Raw genomic sequence first — 24,462 nt, 5'->3', positions numbered from 1 at the left:
TGCTGTGCAAGGTGGTAAAAATGAACTGACAAGCTACAAATAACAATGTCGAGTAAAGGCTTACAGACCTATTTACTATTTAAGAAATGTATTAGATCTGATGTTGTGGAGCTACCGGAACAGCGCTTTGGGAAGAGAGGATGTCCCACCCAAGCACTGTCCTCATAGTGACATTTTTGTGCACTTCTTTCCTGGTTAACCCTGCAGGATGCTATTGAGCATGCATGGCAGACATTCCGTGAATGCGCAGATTGCAAAGCCCATTGTTAAAGCTCACTTACATTATGGGAAATAGCTTTTAACAACGAGGCAGATGTATTAAGCCTGAAGAAGTGATAAAGAAGTGATAAGTGGAAGGTGATAACGCACCAGCCAATCAGCTCCTAATGTTAATTTTTCAAACCTGCAATGATTGGCTGGTGTGCTATCACCTTCCACTTATCTATCGCTACTTTATCACTTCTCCAGACTTAATACATCTTCCCCAACATTTGAAAATGGTGCTAATTACCCAGGAAAGTTTGGAAATGTTATGCCTTTCATACCATAATAAATTGGGTAATATTGCCTTTTGGGTATGCTATAAGATGTCGACACAAAATATTGATATGGTCTGACTGTCAACATTCATGATGTTAACATTCATATTGTCAACGCTGACAGTGTCGGCATTTTCAGACAGTCAACACTGTGAATGTTGAGAGTTAGAATGTTGAAAATTATATTTTAGCCTAAACCTAACCTCATTGCAGCCTAACCCTAAGTCTAAGTTATCGTGTCAACATTATGGCTGTCGACATTCACAATGTTGACATTCTGGCAAGGTAAGGGAATGAGGGCAAAGTAAGTGTCTCAAACCAAGTAAAGAGATTGTGACTTGTAAACGGGAACCCTGTCCGTAACCCTACCCCAGACACCTCCCCCCTCCCCGCCCCACACTTCTCCTTCACCATTGTTATTAGATTATCAAAGTCAGTTTGCTGGTTCTGCATTACACAAGTGTGGGCTCCAGCAGGGAATGGCGGCCTTTTACTAGGCGGTAGTGAAGCTTTAAGACAGAGCGTATCTTTAAAAACTACAACTTTCCAAATAATTTAAAAAACTGATCTGGAGTGCTCAGAATTAGAAAGATACTATGGATGTCACTTGCCTTTATAATGATTCTCACATTTATGTTATTTATTTGAAGAAGTCTAAAGTTCAGAAGACAAGACTGAGAAATTCAGAGCATTAATCTTTTATGTATCTTGCAGCAATTAGATTTCATTAGTTCAACTTGCACTAGAATTCCAGAATACTTCCTATGAACTTTGGAATAAAGAACAGCCTATAAAACTTACTTCTGTCACACTATTCTATATAATGGATGCTACATTTACTGGGAATATTGCCTGACAACCGAGCAATGCTTTTTTGTAAACAGGGTGACCCCCAATACTGCCGTACGTGACTGCTGTCTGCAAACTTGTCTTTTATGCATCAAAAAATGTTGATGTTCCTTCCCCCTTGACACAGCTAATGGGTAAACAATTCGACCTTTGAACTGCTACAGTTTCCACCGGGAGGAAATGGTACTTTACAAAAAAATGTTACAGCTTCAGTCGGTTGCTTTTAGGAAGAGATAAATCTGTATATGGCTCCTAAGGTTCTAAATGTGTGTATGTATATATATTGTGTTGCACAATTGTTACTGTTTGGTTTATGTACTTATAATGCTTAGACAATCCAAATTCAGACCCATATAAAAAAAAGGAGAACTTTGTAAACAGATACTCTATTATATACAGTATATATATATATATATATATATATATATATATTGAACTGGGAAGTAAGCATACTTCTATTAATGCAACTTTAGTTCAGTATGTTCACCGAACTGAAACAAAAGGCATCCCTCTCTTCCTGGTCTCGGACATCCCCCTCTTCCTGGTAACCTAGCTTCACTATTTCCAGGTAACCTGGCTTCACTACTTCTCAGACATCACACTCTTCCTGGTAACCTGACTTTGTTACTTCTTATACATCCCTCTCTTCCTGGTAACCTGGCTTCACTTCTTCTCAGACATCCCTCTATTCCTGGTTACTTAACCAGTGGTGTTGGTTTATAGAAAGATAGCAGTTATAGCTGTACTCACTGTTACATGTACACTGGTGATGGAGCAAAACTTGAGCAGAATGGGGTTTCATATACAGTAGCTCACCAGCCGGAGAGTGTATACTACAAACGGGTAGTGGTGCAGAAAGCTGGAATAACGTTGTAGCAGGTATTAATTGGGTCTCTCGTGGAGCCTAGTAGGAGACCTCTGTCTCCCACTATACCACTCTACACAGTCTTACACACAGTCTCAAAATGGCTCCTGCACATGCTCAGAGATCTCATTGGCTATCTTGGGATAGGGCATAAAGACTCCATAAAGAACAGAAAGACTGGAGTATGCAAAGTAGTGCGCTCCTCTTTTAACACAGACATCCCTCTCTTCCTTCCTGATAAGGGGGCTTCACTTCTTCTCAGGCATCCCTCTCTTCTTGGTAACCTGGCTTCGCTACTAGTGCATTGAGCATATTTCCTGTGCAGCTTATGATATCTTAATGAAAATGCATTTCACTACATTTTACCAACCGACTATTAATAATAAGGAGGCATAAAAATTTAACATACATGTCCAAGATGGTGTACATCTAAAATGACAGCTGAACAAGTCGTTAGGGAGATGAGGAATCAGGACTGACGTTCCGTCGTATATTTTCAGAAAGAGCTTGAATGCGCAATGAAACACTCGAGAAACCACATCATAGCAAAAGTGCAAACACCATCCTGCTGAAATGAATGTGATGAATAATGGATGGACAATCAGTGGATCTTCCAACCTTTTATACATTTAACAGCGGCAGTTCTGCAGACAAAAAAAATGTGATCTGTCTTTGCCAGATAACATGAGATTCAGCAACAATTACTCACTCATAAAGTCTGGGAGATGTGCATGGGAAAATGTGGGATGCGTTGGAATCGAGCGACGTGTGTTTCTTATTTATGGAATTATTCCTCACTGTCAGCATCTGTCACTTTATCTCAGTCCTCGGCCAACTCATTGCTGCACAACAGAGTGAAGATAGACATGAAACAAATCCCTGGCCTGCGTGATGGGAGAAATAAGAACAGGTTTTATTTTTAGAGCATCAAATGTGCTTTTAAAGGGAAATACACTGTGTTTAAATAAGATTAGTTTTATTCTACTTTCTGTTTTTCCACAAATTATCGGTAAAATACAAGAGAATAAGAGACCTAATTATTATATCAATTGCGTTTTGTTCTCGCTAACTTTCATCTGTTATCGACAGCGATAACAAATGAAGTAATGGAGGACAAACAAAGAACTCATGCCAGGACTGCACCTCAGATAAGAAGCTATCGCTGTCACTTTACTTCACGCTTCTGTTCCAGCCTAATCACAGAACATACATGGCCGGGAAGGGGGGAGGAACGTGCAGCCTGCCAGCGACTGATCAGAAGGTCCATCAGTACATTACACATAGGTGAATCCAGCTAATGCCTTCTTTAAGATTTTAGGAGCTTAATAGGTAACCCGTTTTGCCATCACCATAGAGAACTATGGGGATGGCTACAGCAGTTTTTTTTAGCACTGAACGCAGGAAATGACTTACACATCTTGCGTTACAGTATTGTTAAATAGTCCTGTTACTTAATATTGTGCTATTTCAATGAAACCATCGATTTTAGCGGGATTTAAGGGTTAAGGGACTTTGATAAGACGGTTCCTAAGTCTTTTTGCAAGTTATTCTTCAAATATATGATAAACTAGTGCAAGCTGCTTGCTGCTATATTCTGTTGACTTGACTAAGGGCCTGATTCAGAGATGGACCCAATGCCAAAGTCGGATACAGTGGAGTGATTTTTTCCAACTGTGCATGCATCTAAGTGGCATTGTGCATGCATCTAAGTGGTGCTGTGCATGCATCAAAGTGGCATTGTGCGTGCACTTAAGTGGCACTGTGCATGCATCAAAGTGGCGCTATGCATGCATCTAAGTGGCGCTGTGCATGCATCTAAGTGGGGCTATGTGTGCATCTATATGGTGCTGTGAGTGCTTCTAATTGGCGCTGTGAGTGCATCTAAGTGGTGCTGTGCATGCATCTAAGTGGCGCAATGTGTGCATCTAAGTGGCGCTGTGAGTGCATGTAATTGGTGCTGTGAGTGCATCTAAGTGGTGCCGTGCATGCGTCTAAGTGGCACTGTGTGTACATCTAAGTAGCACTGTGTATGCCTCTAAGTGGCGCTGTGCATGCATCTAAGTAGCACTGTGTGTACATCTAAGTATCGCTGTATATACATCTAAGTGGTGCAGTGCATGTATCTAGGTGGCGCTGTACATGCCTCTAAGTGGCGCTGTGTGTACATCTAAGTAGCGCTATGTATGCCTCTAAGTGGCACTGTGCATGCATCTAAGTAGCACTGTGTGTAAATCAAAATTGTGCTGTGCATACATCTAAGTAGCTTGGTGCATGTGTCTAATTGGTTCTGTGCATGTGATGTGAGTCTTCCGACACAGAGAAGATTTTTTTACAAAGTGATTGACAGACAAGGAGCGTTTGTGGGCGGTAACGGGGGTGGCCAATCAGATGCCACCAGTGGGGCCTCGCGACTTTTTGGGGGGAATGTCACAGCTTGTGACTGAGATCCCGTATGCAGTAAGAATGGCTCTGGCATCTTACTTAGAACAGCCATCCTGAGCGACCATAGAGTTACTTAGAAGGTCAGTGTTTGACCGATGTACATCCAATGGTTGTGTTTCATGTACAAACGGTGGATCTGACATGATGTGACATTTGCATATTCTTGTGCAACTGTTGAATAAAGATTACAGCTCCATCAGCATTTGCGTCCATCTCTGAATCAGGCCCATAGGATTCAATTGAACAGGATGTGGTCAAAATCCTGGCAGCCAGGATCCCGATGGTCAGAATCCCGGCAAATCCCAGAGGAAAGTACTGGGGTTGGGTTTAGTGTTAGGCACTTGGTGAGGGTTAGGCTGTGGGGGTGGGGGTATGGCTAGGCTGTGGGGTGGAGGAGGTTAGGCTAGGCTGTGGGATGGGAGGTTAGGGTTAGGCTGTGGGATGGGAGGTTAGGGTTAGGCTGTGGGATGGGAGGTTAGGGTTAGGCTGTAGGATGGGAGGTTAGGCTGTGGGGGTGGGGGGGTTAGGGGTAGGCTGCGTGGTAGGGGAGGTTAGGGTTAGGCTGTGGGATGGGAGGGCTAGGATTAGGCTGCAGGAGGGGTGGTTTAGGGGTAGGGTGAAAATACTTACCTGTATGTGTCGGGATTCTAGCCATTGGGATTCCGCTGTCAGTCTCACAATAGCCAGGATTTTGTACCCAACTGAAGTGTACAAATTTTCATAGACAAATTGAGGAATGCCTCGATGACTCAGGTATAGAAGTCCCATTGTTTTGTATTCCATACATTCCACACATTCTTTAAAATCATATTAGGGCCATTTGTAAAAGACTAGAGAAAATTAGAATTATCTGACAGTATCCTTATACAGAATTGGGTAATCTATTATAGGAAATAATAATGCACTCTTTCTAAAATAATGTACACAGGGTGGGATGTATCAAAGCTAAAACTGTAGCCACACCTCCAAAAATACAGTTTTCTGAGGTTTAGCCGCTTTTTTCCTATGCACCAAGCCCATACCCTCCAACATTTTACACATAAAAACCGGTACAAATCCAAAAAGGGGGTGTGGCCACGGGTAAAGCATTTTCCTATACTTTCAATGGAAGTTTGGAGAGCCATAAAAAAAAGGTACTGTACCTGCCAAAATGGTACAGTTGGAGGGTATGCAAGCCCCAGAATGCTATACATTCTGGAGCTTGGGCGTGGTGGGCCTGTGGGCTTCTTTTCATGTTTCCCCCTGAAAGGGATCTAGCCGGATCCCTCCCAGCATCCCCTGCAGAACGTGTCACTTGGCGCATGTGCAGAAGTACTCCCAGGTGCTAAACCCGGCAGAGGGCAACTTTTATGACAGAAGGCAACTCTTATGGGCCCTACACATTGGCCGACATCACTGCACGATATGAACGATCTCATTCATTAATGAACGAGATAACGTTCATATCGTGCAGTGTGGAGGCACCAGCGATGAACGATGCCTGGCCCCGCGCTCGTTCATCGCTGGTGCCCCGTCGGCTGTGCATGCAGGTCAATATGGACGATCTCGCCATATTTGCCTGCAGTTCTATGTAGCCGTGTGATGGGGGGAGTGAAGTAACTTCACTCCCCCCGTCATTGCCCCCCCGCCGCCGGGTCGCCCGTCTGCCGTATCGGCGGTCGGGCAGCTCGGCGGCACATCGCCGAGTCTGTAGGGCCCATTACAGGGAGCGCTGTCTTTTGCAATTCTCTTCAAGCACGGTGTTAATAAAGACCTTTATCCTTGCAATAGCTGGCGGGATACATTGCTTGCAAAATGTGATACGTCATGCATCCTGCCCAATATCCTTATAATTTACAGAATAAAGTGCATTATATAACATCATCCTCACTATAAGTAATAGCAGTTTTGGCCTGAATACCCAGCTTAGGTCAATGTATTCACAAAGTGCAGGTGAAATGGTGCAATATATATATATATATATATATATATATACACTGCTCAAAAAAATAAAGGGAACACTAAAATAACACATCCTAGATCTGAATTAATGAAATATTCTTATTAAATACTTTGTTCTTTACATAGTTCAATGTGCTGACAACAAAATCACACAAAAATAATCAATGGAAATCAAATTTATTAACCCATGGAGGTCTGGATTTGGAGTCACACTCAAAATTAAAGTGGAAAAACACACTACAGGCTGATCCAACTTTGATGTAATGTCCTTAAAACAAGTCAAAATGAGGCTCAGTAGTGTGTGTGGCCTCCACGTGCCTGTATGACCTCCCTACAATGCCTGGGCATGCTCCTGATGAGGTGGCGGATGGTCTCCTGAGGGATCTCCTCCCAGACCTGGACTAAAGCATCCGCCAACTCCTGGACAGTCTGTGGTGCAATGTGGCGTTGGTGGATGGAGCGAGACATGATGTCCCAGATGTGCTCAATTGGATTCAGGTCTGGGGAACGGGCGGGCCAGTCCATAGCATCAATGCCTTCATGTTGCAGGAACTGCTGACATACTCCAGCCACATGAGGTCTAGCATTGTCTTGCATTAGGAGGAACCCAGGGCCAACCGCACCAGCATATGGTCTCACAAGGGGTCTGAGGATCTCATCTCGGTACCAAATGGTAGTCAGGCTACCTCTGGCGAGCACATGGAGGGCTGTGCGGCCCCCCAAAGAAATGCCACCCCACACCATTACTGACCCACTGCCAAACCGGTCATGCTGAAGGATGTTGCAGGCAGCAGCATGTTCTCCTTGGCGTCTCCAGACTCTGTCACGTCTGTCACATGTGAGAACCTGATTTTATCTGTGAAGAGCACAGGGCGCCAGTGGCGAATTTGCCAATCTTGGTGTTCTCTGGCAAATGTTAAACATCCTGCACGGTCAGAGCCGGATTAAGACCATGGGGGGCCCGGGGCACTTAAGAGAGTGGGGCCCCTAATAGAGAAGGCAGAATATATATATATATATATATATATATATACACACACACACACACACCCAGGGCCTCGCAGGGACTAGTGGGGTACAACACAAGCCTAGAGCCGGCTGTATACCATGCCCCTTGTCAGCCTCACATACCCACTCCCCTGTGCCTCCTGTACCTGACACCCCTTTGGTCCCCGTCCCTCCACTGTATATCCCAGAGGAGGTCCCTTCCCAGGTGCGGGTGCGGGGGTTAGGAGGGAGTTTATGGGGTGTGAATGTGGGAGACAGTGGGAGACAGTGGGCGACAGTGGGAGTAGGATGTGTGGTGGGGTTAGAGAATTTGGGTGTATGTGGGGTGAACACGGGGACTAGGCTGTGGGGTGTAGAGGATTATGGGGTGTATGTGGGGGAATAGGGTGTGTGGCAGGGGTAGAGGGTTATGGGGTGTATTGTATGGGAGGACTGGAGTAGGGTATGTTGGGAGGTAGAGCGCTATGGGATGTATGTGCCCTGCACTCCCGTCCCCCCTGCCACACTGCAGATCGTATCTCTCTTCCGATCCGATCTGCGGTGCTGTGCTCCCCGGCTCCCGTCCTCACTGCAGCAGCAGCTGCGCACAGACAGGACAGCTGAGCTGAGCGACGGCTCAGCTGTCCAATAAAGTATGAATGAAGCAGCCTGCCGCTTAGTCATTGGCTGGGCACGCAGGCTGTTTCATTGATACATTATTGGACAGCTGAGCCGTCACTCAGCTCAGCTGTCCTGTCTGTGCGCAGCTGCTGCTGCAGTGAGAACGGGAGCCGGGGAGCACAGCACCGCAGATCGGATCGGAAGAGAGATCCGATCTGTGGTGTGGCAGGGGGCCCTTTTGGAAAGGGGGGCCCGGGGTACGTATCCCCCGGGCCCCCCCCTTAATCCGGCTCTGTGCACGGTGTTGGGCTGTAAGCACAACCCCCACCTGTGGACGTCGGGCCCTCCTACCACCCTCATGGAGTCTGTTTCTGATTGTTTGAGTAGACACATGCACATTTTTGGCTTGCTGGAGGTCATTTTGCAGGGCTCTGGCAGTGCTCCTCCTGTTCCTCCTTGCACAAAGGCGGAGGTAGCGGTCCTGCTGCTGGGTTGTTGCCCTCCTATGGCCTCCTCCACGTCTCCTGATGTACTGTCCTGTCTCCTGGTAGCGCCTCCATGCTCTGGATACTACGCTGACAGACACAGCAAACCTTCTTGCCACAGCTCGTATTGATGTGCCATCCTGGATGAGCTGCACTACCTGAGCCACTTGTGTGGGTTGTAGGGAGGTCATACAGGCACGTGGAGGCCACACACACTGCTGAGCCTCATTTTGACTTGTTTTAAGGACATTACATCAAAGTTGGATCAGCCTGTAGTGTGTTTTTCCACTTTAATTTTGAGTGTGACTCCAAATCCAGACCTCCATGGGTTAATAAATTTGATTTCCATTGATAATTTTTGTGTGATTTTGTTGTCAGCACTTTCAACTATGTAAAGAACAAAGTATTTAATAAGAATATTTCATTCATTCATATCTAGGATGTGTTATTTTAGTGTTCCCTTTACTTTTTTGAGCAGTGTATATATATATATAAAATAGTATTGTGTTGGACTCTCACTTTCCAGAGTAAGCAATGTATATAAAGGGGGTCATTCCAAGTTGATCGCTAGCTTCCATTGTTCGCAGCGCAGCGATCAGGCTAAAAACCGGCATTTCAGGTGTGTCGTACAGGTACAATGCGCATCATGGGTTTGTACAGAGTGTAATGAACATTTCAGTCGCACGGCACAACGCAGGAAGATTGACATGAAGTGGGCGTTTCTGGGTGGCAACTGACCGTTTTCAGGAAGCGCTTAGAAAAACGCAGGCATGGCAGAAAAAACGCAGGCATGGCTGGGCGTTCGCTGGGCGGGTGTGTGACGTCAAAAGCTGTCCCTCCGTCGTTAGAATCAACGCACACAAAGAGTAACTACAGGGCTGGTCTTGTTTTACACAAAATGATTTTGCAGGCGCTCTGCTGCACAAGCGTCTGCACTTCTGCAAAGCGAAAATACATTCCCCAGTGGGCGGCGACAATGCGTTTGCATGGCTGCTAAAAACTGCTAGCAAGCGATCAACTCGGAATGACCCCCATAGCCCCTTACAAATGCAAAATAACCTGGTTGCTATGGTAACAGCAGATGACAGGAAGAAAATAGAATTTACTTCTTAAACAAAATAGAACAAAGTGATAAACCATAAACAAGCAGCTGGCTATAACATATGTTATCAGATGTTTATTCCACTTTAATCTTTGAAAGGGACTTTTATACTAAATGCGCTGAATAAAAGGTACTTTTCTTTTGAAGTTTGCTAATACAAGTTCATTTAAATAGGAGAAAAAATTGTAGGTAATGCTGTTTATGTTGTACATAGTCACTTCGCCTTATGAGAGGAATAGCAGTGAGCACAGGTTTTATCCACAATAAGGTTATAAGTTGTCCAGTTATGGCAAATACCAACAAATCATACAAAACAAGCAGGACTGACATAACATTTTCACCTCCGTAGGCTGCTTGTGATACTTCCCCATTCTTCCTACCCATCCTTACTGCCCACCATGGCACCCTGTAAGCCACATGCCGGTGCTGTGGGACAGCGGTGGTGCAACCTACAGGACCCTCCACCACTCAGACACCACACGTCACAGCCTTGCTATGTATCGCTAAGTACCATAAAAAGGACCCTGTGTAAGAATAATTATAATGATACCAGCGGGGGGGATGATGAAACAACAGAACCCTGCAATCCCTAAAATGTTGGCCTTTATCGTTTTTCCAGAAATCTGGAAGACAGAAATACAACAGTACATCCTGGGCCATCTTAAAGTATTGGCACACTGGGCAGCTGCTGAGGGCCTCACAATCGAGCAGGGGCGGGTGGTGGTCACACAATCAGAGCAGCGAGGCAGCATTCTCTTATCTGCCTCCCAGCCTGCAGCCAGACAGTGAATGTCTGTCAGCATGCTGATTGGTGGATGGCTGGAGCTGAATAGGTGGTTAGGGGCCCCAGCGCATTACTTTGCCTGGGGCCTACAATGCTGTTAAGCCACTGCAGCAGAATGACTAGGAGTTCTAGCACCTTTTATGTTTGTTGCTTTATTTTCTGTATGTACCTGTGTGACAAGGCCCAAGCCTTATAGTGTCTGATGCCAGTAAAAACACTGTTTTGTAACCGGAAAACCTGCCTGAGAGACCTTATTTCAAGTACCCATTTTAAAAAGCAGAAAACGTATCCATTATAATGTGATATATTTTCATATGTGAATAGCCCCGTACCAAATAGATATAAATATGTGCTTACCTGAACTAGAGGGATATTCACTCTTAGCTTCCTTTCTTCAGTATAATTCTTGGAGTGGAAAGGGTCAAAGAAGAAACAAAATAATTAGTGAGACCATAGTGTAATATTTAATATACACACAGGTAAGTAATCTTTTAAAACAAAGGTGCCTTTGAGAAAGTCTGGATGAAACTGTGGAGGTGTCAGGACGAAACGCATCAGGCCTACAATTCTACCCTCACCTGAGGTCCTTTATCTGCATGATCTGTGTCAGATAAGCTTTCTATACCATACTGTAGATTATTTTTGAATAATGTCCATTTCGCATAATTGTCATTTGGAAATTTGGCTTTCTAGTGTAACAATAAGTAAGGACAGTGTGTGAATGAGAGTAGCTGTCTTATTTTATCATTCCTTTTTCCTTGCTATTCCACAAGAGTACTTAGAAGAACATTGTTGTACTGAGCTTTAGTTCTCATTTTATATATTACATGTGTTAAACACATTGAAGGTAATGTGTGTAGTAATAGTTCTAGGAAGCAATACTACAGATGTGTCCGCATACACCTAACGTGAGACGAGTGGTGCTACTGAGTTTGAATCAGTATACAAAGCACAGCGGAACTTGGCGTGATAAAAAGCTGTGTCCACTGTATCGTAGTACTTTGTATACAGACTCAGTCGAACACAAATATACAAGGTTTCATAACCAAATTGATCTGTATAGTCTTGTGAAGCATCTTTGTCGCATCTCATTGCGATTAATACACACATTCAATCAAAAAAAGCTATGGAAAAGCCAAGTTGCACAGAACCTAGGGTACCGTGACTGCAGCATTACTGTATGAGGACACATTATGTATGTATATTCTCACAGGACTTGTGCTGCCTACAGGGTTACTGACAGATTGCTACACAACACACAACACAGAGCCTATATATCCAACAACATTCAAAATTGTCAAGTGGTCAATGAACAGCGTAAACCTTACTCAGATCTCACAACCTTTGAACTATTGAATGTTGGTGTCAACAAAATCTGGTAAAAGACATCTTTTTTTTTTTACTTCTTACAAAGAGTCTGCTATTACCAAATGTCAATATGATTTCCCATCCCCCCTTAATCTATGGCCAGTCAGGCATCGATTGTTGGTTTTCGCTGATCTATAGTCGTGAACTTTTAGCTTTGTGTTTGACGGAGAATTGCATTATTGTAATGTCAGAGTAAATAAAATAGACTCCCCCGGTAATCTGTCTCTTCTGTGCATATGAGTTTAAGGTAAAAAGTGCATGGCGCTGCTTTATGGAGCTCAGATCATTTTTCAGCTTGATCTGCTCTGGGCTAAGATAAATTGGCACTTTAATGAAACACTAAAAGCAGTGACTGCAATCAGCTGAAAATGGTAACGTGAGAGATAGCTGAGCTCTGTACAGGGACACTCTTCAGTGTGTGATAGGAGCATGAGTAATGGGACATTATGAGTTTATCAGCCATCTTGGAGACCCTAGCAACATATATGCATACCGTGTGACAGTGCTAAAATATGACTCCATATCTTACTATCTAATGAACTAGAATGATTCACCAGGCAGCCTTTATGCACTCAAAATCTGGCACCCTATAATAATTACAATAAAAAGCATCTCTTTTTGTTATACATAGTACACAAGACACACTTACAGCAGGCTGCCCTAACAAGCGAATAGGCTGCTTCTTCCTTAGCACATCATTGGTTTTTGTTAAACTCGATTTAATAATTTAATAGGAGACAAGTTCATTTAAAACAAAACAGCAGCAACTGATATGTTGTAAAACGTGCAGGAGCTTTATTAGAGCAGAATATTATTTTAAGTGTTATCATTGAGAAGAAACTCTGATTAATTTATTTTTCCCTTCTGCAATATAACAAATTGACCTAATTGAAACAATATTATTTTGCTGTAATAAAGCTTAATTACATTTTGGAGTAGTTGTCCATTTAATAGTTCAAATATATAGCTCTGGCCTCTAGGTGAAACATAGGGTGTTATATTGGACGATTCACCATGGTGGCTTGGGCTAATAACATGACTATAGCAAACACAAGTAATAGGCCCTACACATTAGGCGATATCACTGAAAGATATGAATGATCTCATTCATTAATGAACGAGATATCGTTCATATATTTCAGTGTGTAAGCACCAACGATGAACGATGCGCAGCCCCGCGTCGCTTATACATGCATCCCAATATGGACAATCTCGTCCATATTAGAATGCAGTGCTATGGGTCCAGGTGACAGGGGTAGTGAAGAAACGTCACTCTCCCCGTCACTCCCCTTCCCCCCCGCCGCCGGGTCATCCGTTGGCCGTATCGGCCGTTGGGCACGTCAGCGGCATATCGCCTAATGTGTAGGGCCCTTAAACTTATAGCAGATGTGTCACAAGATAGCACTGATTGTGCATTAAATTCTTAGCCATGGTGCATCATTATCTGCAACAAATTCTGCTCCACCTGTTGCCACAAAACTATGTGGTTTAATGCAGGGGCATAGCCAGAATTTTGTGGGCCCCATAGTAACATTTTGAAGGGAACTCCTATCCAAAATCTTCTAGAGAGACACTTCTCTGCAGCAGTTGTTAACGTTATGCCCCTTAGTAGTGCCCTAGTTCATTTTTTTAACCATAATAGTGCCTTAGTTCACGTTATAGAACATTGTAGGGCTGCCAGTACACTTTATGTACCCCCCCCCCACACAAATTCATGTTATGACATACAGTGTCCCCAGTTCATATTATACCACATTACAGTGCCTCTTGTTCATATTATGCCACACTATAGTGCCTCATCTTCATACTGTGCCACATTACTACAGTGCCCCAGTTCATGCTATGTAACATTATAATGCCATCCAGTTCATTATACCACATTGCAATGAGTAGGTCCGAGAGCATAACTAGATATTTGTAGGCCTAGAAGGTAAAAGTTTGTAAGGGCTTGTATGTGCCACCCAATGGTGAAAAATGATTATAACCCATGTAAGTTTGATATGGAAAGTGGGACGCTCTTAGCTGCATTCCCTGCAGCCATGGTAGCTACGCCCTTGCACGTATATTGTGTTTTATTAATACAAAATTAAGTTTTAGTGTACCATTTAAAGAGAAAATTGTATTTATACATATTATAAATTATTATAAATTATTATAGAAAGTTATATTTTTCATTCTTTTACCATTGTTTACTTGTGTAATTTCTTATTCCCAGCATATGATACGTTTTAATCATTTACTTTATTGGTTGTGCTCATAAAAGATAAACATTAAATATAAAACTTTAAAGGGTAAACAGCTGGTTTTAAAATGCTTGGGGGGGGGGGTCTTCTTTTTCATACAACATTCCTTTCAGTGGTGAAAAGTAATATTAGGAAGACTTTCTCCTTTGATCACTAGCAAAGCAACACACCTGAAAAGTTGGACGTCATTTTCTCTTTTATAACATATGTCTCCTTGAGGAAAAAAAGGCCATTTCTATAACAAACAAACTTACAGCCAACAATTGCTGAACAGTTTGGAGCCAATCAGGACTGTGGGTTCCACATCTGTTTTGTGAAAGACATTCTTGCCTGTGGTATTTAAATGTTAGAGAACTTCTGTTATTGTCCAAGAGGGAAAATGTTAATGAAATCCATAACATTCTCAGATTTTATGATTGCAATTTCGAGACGTTGACTGTGAAGCGAGTGCTGATTTCTGTACTGGAAGCCATAATTGTCCTTCTGCAGAGATCATAAGTTAACGTATTGAGACTCAGCAGTTATGTTGACACAGTGCAGCACAAGAAATCATTACAAGGTAATAGCTCTCATATCTTGTTTTAAAAGCCTGTGGGTAAAACCTGTGCTTATGAAACTTTGTTGGCTATCAAAGATACATCTTATGGAATTTTAGACTGCAGGCCTGTGCCAAGACAAATGAAAACCTTATTAACAATGGGATTAACCTGATTTGTAAAGGACAACATTTATTTTCACTTGGCTCATTTACTAAATGTAGCAATTATTAAAACAATCCATTCTAGGGCTGACCTTTGGTGGGTTGACCATCGATGGTATCATTTGTCGTTAACCTCGATGGTATAAACCCATTCACAGGGAAACTATTGATGGTTTCATCCACAGATGGTTATCCCTACTCTAATGCTTGCTAGGCTGCCAGCCACTCAGTGCATGGGGGGTGGGGCTTTATGGGGCTGTCAGGGATCGAAGCTAGGCTCCGTACTCGACATTAAGTAAAACAAAAACACTATTGGGGTCAGGGACTAGAGAATCATTGGTTCTCTGCCATCGATGGCAAATCTATTTGTCATTGGCCAATATACATTGATGGTTTGTAATCATTGATGGGCGATGGCCATTCCTAATTCATTCAGGTTTCTGTCTTGTGTTTTCTAGGAAGAATCCTCAATCTTTGATTGTTTGTGTGTTTGGCTGGCAATACCGCTCAGCAGTGGGAGTCATTCCGAGTTGTTTGCTAGCTGTTTTCGTTCGGAGCGCAGCAATTAGGAAAAAAGCGGCACTTCTGCGCATGCATATACGGCACAATGCGCATGCGCGACGTACTTTCACAAAAGCCGATGCAGTTTCACACAAGGTCTAGCGACGCTTTTCAATCGCACTGCTGGCCGCAGAGTGATTGACAGGAAAGGGGCGTTTCTGGGAGGTAACTGACCGTTTTCTGGGAGTGTGTGTAAAAACGCAGGCGTGACAGATACAAACGGAGGCGTGCCTGGGGAAACGCAGGCGTGGCTGGCCGAACGCAGGGCATGTTTGTGGCGTCAAAACAGGAACTAAATAGTCTGAAGTGTTTGCAAGCTAGGAGTAGGTCTGGAGCTGCTCAGAAACTGCACAATCTTTTTTTGTAGTCGCGCTGCGATCCTTTCGTTCGCACTTCTTCTAAGCTAAGATACACTCCCAGAGGGCGGCGGCTTAGCGATTGCACAGCTACTAAAAGCAGCTAGCGAGTGAACAACTCGAAATGAGGGCCAGTGTATGATGCCATACAACAGGAGTGGCTTAATGATTGCATTTAAATGTTCATACAGTATGCTGTAATTAGATTCAGGTAATCTGATTTTAGCATTCTCTTGACTGGAAACGTAAATGAAATGGTCATCAACTCATATTTTACATCTTCTTTGTGAAAAATTCTACCCAGCTTCTGCCTGTCTACAGTCATAGAAGACAGCAGGTATGAACACATCACCCGCTTGCTCTCTTTCCTTTCATATGAGCATCAATTCCTGCAAAGCCAAGTAATTATAACAAACACCACGCATCTTATTGTCACTGTCTCTTTACAATCCTTGTACAGACAGCTATTCCAATACTACATGACTCTCTGCCTAATCTCCCTCCCAGGTACTATAGTATGCATCTTCAATAATGCCTCAAATACATTGGTGATGTAAAGAGATGATGCAGACATGGGGCATTGTTATTGATTATTAGAATAATGTAGTATAAAGTGTTGTTCTGTTCAACTATTTCCAGTAAGCTTCCAGGGAGCTGGGAAACCATGCCCTATAACAATACTGTCTGACTTCCCGGGTCCTATAAAACTCATGTAGAACTAAAGGGAGGTTCTACGTAATTCGGAGGAAGTGACATAATCCTGATACAATGTCATTTATAATCACTATTTAATTCTCTCATTTACTAGGGAGGTGCTTCTCCAACAGAGCATAGACAGAGTGACTGACAGCTTGGCAGACTTGAGTTGCAGAAATACACTGTGTGGATTAGTTTATGCATAAGTACAGGACCAGTGATGTCTCAGCTTTTTGACCTGTATCAGATCCCATAGTGATGCTCCCCTAAAGTGGTGAGAGGTGCTGTAATGCAGTGTGGAGGACACACTGTACTTTTCAATAGAGCTGCAGTGAAACGCCGTTTCCCCTTATCATTGTGTATTTTACCTTTATGTTTTAATATCAGAAAAAAATTTTTTTGCAGCATAGTGGAAATCGAAATAACACTAATACACAGCTAAATGCAAGCGTGATCATAACTTCAGGGCTCAGCCAAATCTCTACTACTCCCAGGCTAAACAAATGTTTGTGTAATGGACTTTCCTTCCCAGAATTACTGTAAATACTAACTTTTACCATAATGTCTGGTTTTATTGTACAATCTGAGATATTTTCATACAAGCTTACATCCTCCACATATTATTATAGAAGACAAGTGTTTGACTTGGCCTCACATTATCATTTGTGTTCACATTAAAGGGTGAGGTGAGATAACGTTGTACAGTTGAGTGCTGTGTTCCCTGATTTGGAAGGAAACACGTTGTAACCACTAGAAATGACTCATAATCTTATGTTTCTAGTAGCAATCTGCATTGGTGAGGCTGCTTTATGGAATAAATTGTTACAGATGAGAAGAAAACACCAACTCCCAATACTCTATAAACTCTTTATCGCTGTCCAGGACTCATCTGTTAACCCAGGCCCTTTATTTAATCTTATAGAAGCCAAAATGTGTTAAATTCTGCTAACATATTCAGAATTCTTAAGCATTGACCGGAAGATGTATCAAACCTTGAAGAGATATTGGGCCTAATTCAGACTTGAACGTAGCTTGCATGATGTGGGCGTGACTATAGGGTCTATGTACTAAGACATGGAGAGAGATAAAGTAGACAGAGATAAAGTACTAGCCAATCAGCTCCTAACTGCCATGTTACCGGCTGTGTTTGAAAAATGTCAGTTAATAGCTGATTGGCTGGTACTTTATCTCCATTCACTTTATCTCTCTCCAAGTCTTAGTACATAGACCCCATTATGGCTTGTTCACATTGAATCATATTGATGTGTCACACACAGATTAAATGTGTAAAACCAAGCAGAGCAAACAAAGAACAATGGGGGTCATTCCGAGTTGTTCGCTCGCAGGCTGCTTTTAGCAGCTTTGCACACGCTAAGCCGCCGCCTACTGGGAGTGAATCTTAGCATATTAAAATTGCGAACGAAAGATTAGCAGAATTGCGAATAGACACTTCTTAGCAGTTTCTGAGTAGCTCCAGACTTACTCGGCATCTGCGATCAGTTCAGTGCTTGTCATTCCTGGTTTGACGTCACAAACACACCCAGCGTTCGCCCAGACACTCCTTCATTTCTCCAGCCACTCCCGCGTTTTTCCCGGAAACGGTAGCGTTTTTTTGCACACTCCCATAAAACGGCCTGTTTCCGCCCAGAAACACCCACTTCCTGTCAATCACACTCCGATCACCAGAACGAAGAAAAAACCTCGTAATGCCGTGAGTAAAATTCCTAACTGCATAGCAAATTTACTTGGCGCAGTCGCACTGCGGACATTGCGCATGCGCATTAGCGACTATTCGCTCCGTTGCGACAAAAAAATAACGAGCGAACAACTCGGAATGACCCCCATTGCTTCAAAATAAGTCTATTTTTCATTTAAGTTGTGTTATTTTATTTTTCTCCAATGTGTCTTCTTCAGAGAGTAATACTGCTGCTATAAAAGTTGTGCCTCTCAGGACAAATTAAATTAAGTGAAAAATAACCTAGGTGGGATAAATTTTGCTAGGCATTTTTAATAAAGTGGCAGAGATTCCATGTTTTTCCCATCTGGCAATTAAATTGTAATTAAATTTAATACTGGAGTTACGTGGCTCTTATTAAACTGGCTTTAAAGATTTTGGATTTTAAATTGGTTGTCAGTGGTTCTATTTCTATTAGAACCAGGTGAAGAGTGAGTGCTGAAAAAAAACTTCCATTGCTAAAGGGAGTAGGGACAGTGTGTATTTGAAGATCTAACTGCATCTCATGATGCTCAGCTATGTTGCGTAGTCTCTGTAACATATATATATATATATATATATATATATATATATATATATATATACAGTATATATATAAAGCAAGTGACTGGTTTATTACCATAAAAACTTATTGATAACTACATCTTCATCTGAGAAAGCTACTATGATCTCTTTAAAATTGCGCACATTTAGCAACATCCACATCATCAATCTTCCATTCGGATTTCTTAGAAACCAATACATTTGTTCTGAATAAACCTACCGTTACAATAAAACACTAAGCAAAAGTTCTCTTTCCACATTCAAACACCGTTCAGTCATACAGCTCAGTGCCGCCATACATCCTGGCAACAATTCATAATATAATTTCACGGCTTCTAAAGAGTTTCCAAATGATAGGCACAACAGTGGCATTAAAACCACAACCCGTATTTTGTTCTCCCGATTACAGAAAAAATACACCCTTCCATCAGGTCCCAATTTTACCCTCATGAATCACTGGCAGTGTCTCAGATTCTTTTGTTCCGTGCTTGCTTAAAATGACTTTGACTTATTTCGCACAATAAGTCAAAGTGTTTCCTTTCAACAAAAAGGCCGTTTTAATATATAACCCAAAGCTATAATCCAGCAAAAAGACTCTCATTGCCTTTGTGCCATGACAATACATGCCTGTTGTAACTATCTTTGAGGCTGTTCATTTCACTCTAGTAGGCTCGGAATGGTTTTTTTTTTTTTTTTTTTGTGGTTTTTTTTTTGTTTTTTTTTCCAAATACTGTGACACGGCTGTGTCCTAACCTGGAGCACTGAGTTGCTTTTGTTTGCCTTTCACTGGAGTCCATTCTTGCCAATATTTTACGACTAAAACAGATTTCATTATTAAAAGAAAACCAGATGGAATGGAAGTTCAAAGGATCCATCTGAATTAAATATTTTGTCTTCCCTTGCTTCTGATTTATGCATAGAGAACACAAAAGCATTAAAGAGTAGAAGCATTCCGCACACAAGACAGACCGTCCCCGCAAGCATTGTCTTTTATAATCTCCCAGAAACACATTTAATTCATAATCTAGACTCTATTATTTCCTATGCTTTCTTTATAAGGTTGCGTTCTAAGAGCCTACGCCAGTGCTGTTTGGGTATATGCCCTACCCCACCATACTAGCTTCATGTTGAGTTTCTAAGATTTTTCTATCACCGTTTGGATAAGGATGTAGGCATTCATTGTGCTGAAATATATGTCCTGGAATGTACACTTGTCTCTGACTAATGGATGCTGTTCGAAATGAAAAACTCAGCACCGTGCCAGTTCCAAGGAAATCAATGGCTAAATGGTTAATTATTTTATGTTTCAATAGCTGGAAGGATTCATTCATAAGATCTTACATTTTATGACACAATTAAAACTGGAAGCTGCATGCTGCCTTTGTTACAAACCATTGCATCCTAATGTTTATATTACTCGTATCTTTCTTTTGTGTTTTTTTTGCTTTTATGTTATGTGCCAACTTTTAAGATTGTGCATAATGTGAGACAGGAAGATAAAGAGCTAAACTCTTTCAGCTCCTGTTGAGTAAGCCATAAGAAGTTAAATTTTTCATGATACATAGGTGTCTTTTTAGCATCTTGGAAGACAATAAAGAAGTACATATAGGGGTATATTCAATAAGAGTCGGGTTCATTCTGACATGCAGTTGTCGGAATGGACCCGACAACCCCTATTCAAAGAGTGGCCAAATCCGACTGTCGGATTTGGCCGCTCCTGGTGTTTTGTCCTGCCGCTGTTGTCAGCGGCTGCCGGGTGCGCTGACAGCAGCGGCGGTGGGAGCTGTCAGCGGCTCCGGGGTGATGTGGGGGGGGGAGAGCTGTCAGCGGCTGCCGTGTCTGTGGCAGTGGGGGCAGCAGCGGGAAAGCAGCGGAGGAGGGGAGACGGAGAGGAGGAGACGGGGCGAGCAGCGGCTGCATCAGTGGAGGCTCACGGCGGCGTCCACCCAGCTCCAGCAAGCGGGACCTCGCTTGCTGGAGCCGGGTGGACGCTGCCGCTGGGTTCCTGCTCACCCCGCTGTAGCACTGCTCACCACGTCTCCTGCTCTCAGATCCTCATCTCAATCCAACTTTTTTTTAAAGTCGGATTGAGATTGTCGGATACGGGGCTAAAACCTGTCGGGTTTGGCCCCGCTTCCGACAATGCACGCTGATCGGCGCTGATCAGCGTGAATTCCAACAGCATTCCGACAAGTCGGGTTTCCCGACTTGTCGGAATAAACGGGGCCCTAATGAATAGGTTGGAACCCCTTCCGACCTAAAACTGTTGGAAGCTGCCGTCTTTCTGACAAGACGGCAGCTTCCGACAGTTATTGAATATACCCCATAATAGTGAAGTTTTCAATGTACTATTCAAGAATAAGTGCACACATCATAAAAATACTAACATAGGGGGAGATTTATCAAACCTTGGAGAAAAATAAAGTAGAGAGATAGACACAACCTGTAAAATGACAGCAACTGATTGGTTGATACTTTATCTCTCTCCACTTTATCTCTCTCCAAGTTTTGATACATCTCCCCCATTGTATCAAAAATCTTATGACTCTGGAACCATAGGCCTATATAACAAATGCAGTGTTTAATTTAATATAGTCTGCCCTTTCCCAGTATAATGGTAAATATGCTTATTTTACCACCATTAAAATACTTCTGTAAGCCCTTGTACGTGAAATCATGATTAAAATTGCCATATGCATAGTTTTGTTTACCCAAATCTGTAACTATTGTGACATCTTTAAGCTGTATGTGGTGCTCCGTGTTTTTTCTACAGGTATTTGTAAATATGTTATTAAAGCAATGGGCCTAATTCAGACCTGATTGCAGCAGCAAATTTGTTCTCTAATGGGCAAAATCATGTGCACTGCAGGGGGGGGCAGATATAACATGTGCAGAGAGAGTTAGATTTGGGTGGGGTATTTTCAAACTGAAATCTAAGATGCAGTGTAAAAAAAAGCAGCCAGCAATTACCCTGCACAGAAACAATAGAACCTACCCAAATCTAATGCCCTCTGCACATGTTATATCTGCCCCCCCCCCCCCCCCCCCCCCAGCAGTGCACATGGTTTTGCCCATTAGAGAACAAATTTGCAAATTTGCTGCTGCAATCAGGTCTGAATTAGGTAGGGTGGCCATATTATCCCATTTACCTGGGACGCTTATGGATTACATAGGTTCTGGGGCTGATTAAAACCAGCTGAAATGTAGGCTTGAAGTCAGCCAGCCACAGAACCTGTGTAATCTCCTTGAGCGTCCCAGGTAAAAGGGATAATATGGTCACCCTAAATTAGGCTTAATGTGCATTTGGTGTGTATGTGTGATTATAAACATCAACCAAAACACACAAACACATTGCATGCTGAATTTCTCAGAGGGCCAATAATACAAAATGAAAATGTTACAAATTGCCTTTAAATGATAAGACTGATGCAAATCCTACCTGAGGGAGTATTGTCATTTTTAGATACAGTTGTTTAGTCCCAGGTCTCTCCTGAAGGCGCTGTATGAAGTGTTGCATTTTTCTTATTGGTTATAGTATGGCTTGCCTGAGCCAATCAGCCACTGGTGGACCTGCTGGCAACAGTGTTATGTACAAAATGTATACACTGATGCAACTCTCTGGTGTGACTGTTGCATCAGTCAGCCAGTTATAGGGAGACTCATTATAAGATATCTGTTTTTGTGTTTGTATCAAAAGCAGCTTTGGGATGGTTTTATACAGGGAATACACACAGTTCTATAGAGACATGGTTTAATACTATTTTTACCTGCTGCTATTTGTTATCCAAAATAAAAGCTTTGGGAGAACATAGAAAGTCTTGGCTGCTTCTCAAAACTATAATCCATTTTTGCAACATGTAGACTTTCCAGCAAATTTATTTTTCTAGGTATTGCTGTGTATTACTCGTTCTATGACATGTCCACAATTCTTATGAGGTGATGGAAAACAAAGTGTACAAGTTTCTTTTATATACAGTATACTCTACGAAAAATATTTTTAAAAAACAGTATCAGGAAAAGGTGTTTTATCTTCTAAAGGTAAAGAGCGACTCTATGTTCCAGCCCTATCTACATACGTGATCTGAGTCACACACTATGCTGATATTCACATAATCGGCCATTGTTTTCTCTTCTGCGCAAGCCTCTGAGTTACAGTACGAATTTAGATTTTGTTCATATAGAGTCAAGAATAAAATTTAGATGGCTGCAAAAATTTAAGGGGTGCTCCTGGATGGTGACTAAGTGGTAACTGGGGTGGGGTGCAAGGAGATGTTGCACCATATGGGAGTACCGCTGAAGCAGTTGTGTAAACAGACGCAAATTCCGTTCTCCTGCAACATAGTGTAAAAACAAAAGTAATAATTATTTTATTAGTTGGTAGTAATAATTTGACAGCATTATGGCACATTTGAGTATTTATTAATTATATTGGCACAACTCTGTCACCTGTCATTTAAGCAAAGGGATCTTATTGTGAAGTTGTGAAAAACGCCAGTGAATCGGTTTATCTCAATTTACCAATAAGTGCATTGTGGAGAAGTCACTGATTTCTCCAGGAGTACCTCTCTGACCGCTGTTTATTGCTGTACCTATAGACTTCTATGGGCGTGACAGCATGTGTGTCAATTAAACAAGTCTTGAAACGCATAGCTTCTCATCATTAGCTAATGCCACCATGAGATTCCATTCACTATACCTGGCAAGAGGGATCGCTGGATCCTTACTGGATTAAACAACTGTCGCATTTTATGTCAGTCACACATGCACATTTCACTTTATCCATCAATGTCAGGCTTCCTGTGAATGAGAAAAAAACTTTCACTGTGAAGAGTCCAGAGGTGATAAACTGCGGTACTACATTATGTAGGACCGAGACATGCAGCGATACATAGTGGTAGCTACCACCAGACATTATTAACAAGACCCCTACACCAGGATTTGTTTCTTAAACAAAATAGGAAATTGGGGGCCCAAACATCTGCTGATGTATTATTCTTATTCTTACAACTGATTGGTGGTCCAGGCTCGGGTGTGAGATTCTTACAGCCCACCCCGACACTGCTTACTCTCCATGCTGGCACATATATAACTACCCACATTTATTTTCCCTATTAAAAATGTTTTAAAAAGAAACCTTAGTACTACTGACCTGATTTCTAGTAAACTGATGGTTTGTGTCCACCACTGTATTTAATGCAAAACAGTTCCTAATCTATTGCACAATCATTTTCTGTGCTTTGCAGCTAATGAAGCTCAGTATAGTCAATAGATAGGTCATTGGGTGAAGTATGGAAGGCTTCAAAGTCTAAAAGCATTGCTGAGTGATCAGCCTAGTGCACTGGGATTATAGCCACTCTTAATAGATTAGTTTCAAGAGGCAAATCAATTAAATAAAATATATTTGCAAGCACGAGTTATTTAGAGAGGAACAAAAAATATAGACTAGCAGTTTAGGATGATGTACACTCTTTGTGTATAACCCTTCTACCTAGTGGGAAATGATAATTACTGCACTGGCATTATACTATGCTATAAGTTGCCTCAAACTTGTATACATCATTGCTGAGACCAAGGTTACAGACAACTTGTAATAATCCCTGTCTTGTCTCGTTGATGCTTGCTGGATATGAGGATCTGGTATAAAT

At 42.2% G+C, this 24,462-nt stretch overlaps 1 protein-coding gene across 1 annotated transcript in view; it reads left to right on the top strand.

Annotated features, from left to right (window-relative positions):
* NRP1 (neuropilin 1) overlaps positions 1-24,462 on the top strand; it is a 179,431-nt gene that overhangs the window by 93,417 nt on the left and 61,552 nt on the right. The gene's annotated exons all lie outside the window — the stretch shown is intronic.

Source organism: Pseudophryne corroboree, chromosome 5, assembly GCF_028390025.1.
Source record: "Pseudophryne corroboree isolate aPseCor3 chromosome 5, aPseCor3.hap2, whole genome shotgun sequence".
NCBI lineage: Eukaryota > Metazoa > Chordata > Amphibia > Anura > Myobatrachidae > Pseudophryne > Pseudophryne corroboree.
Note: the sequence above shows the minus strand (reverse complement) of the source record. Positions and strands in the feature narration are given on the sequence as shown.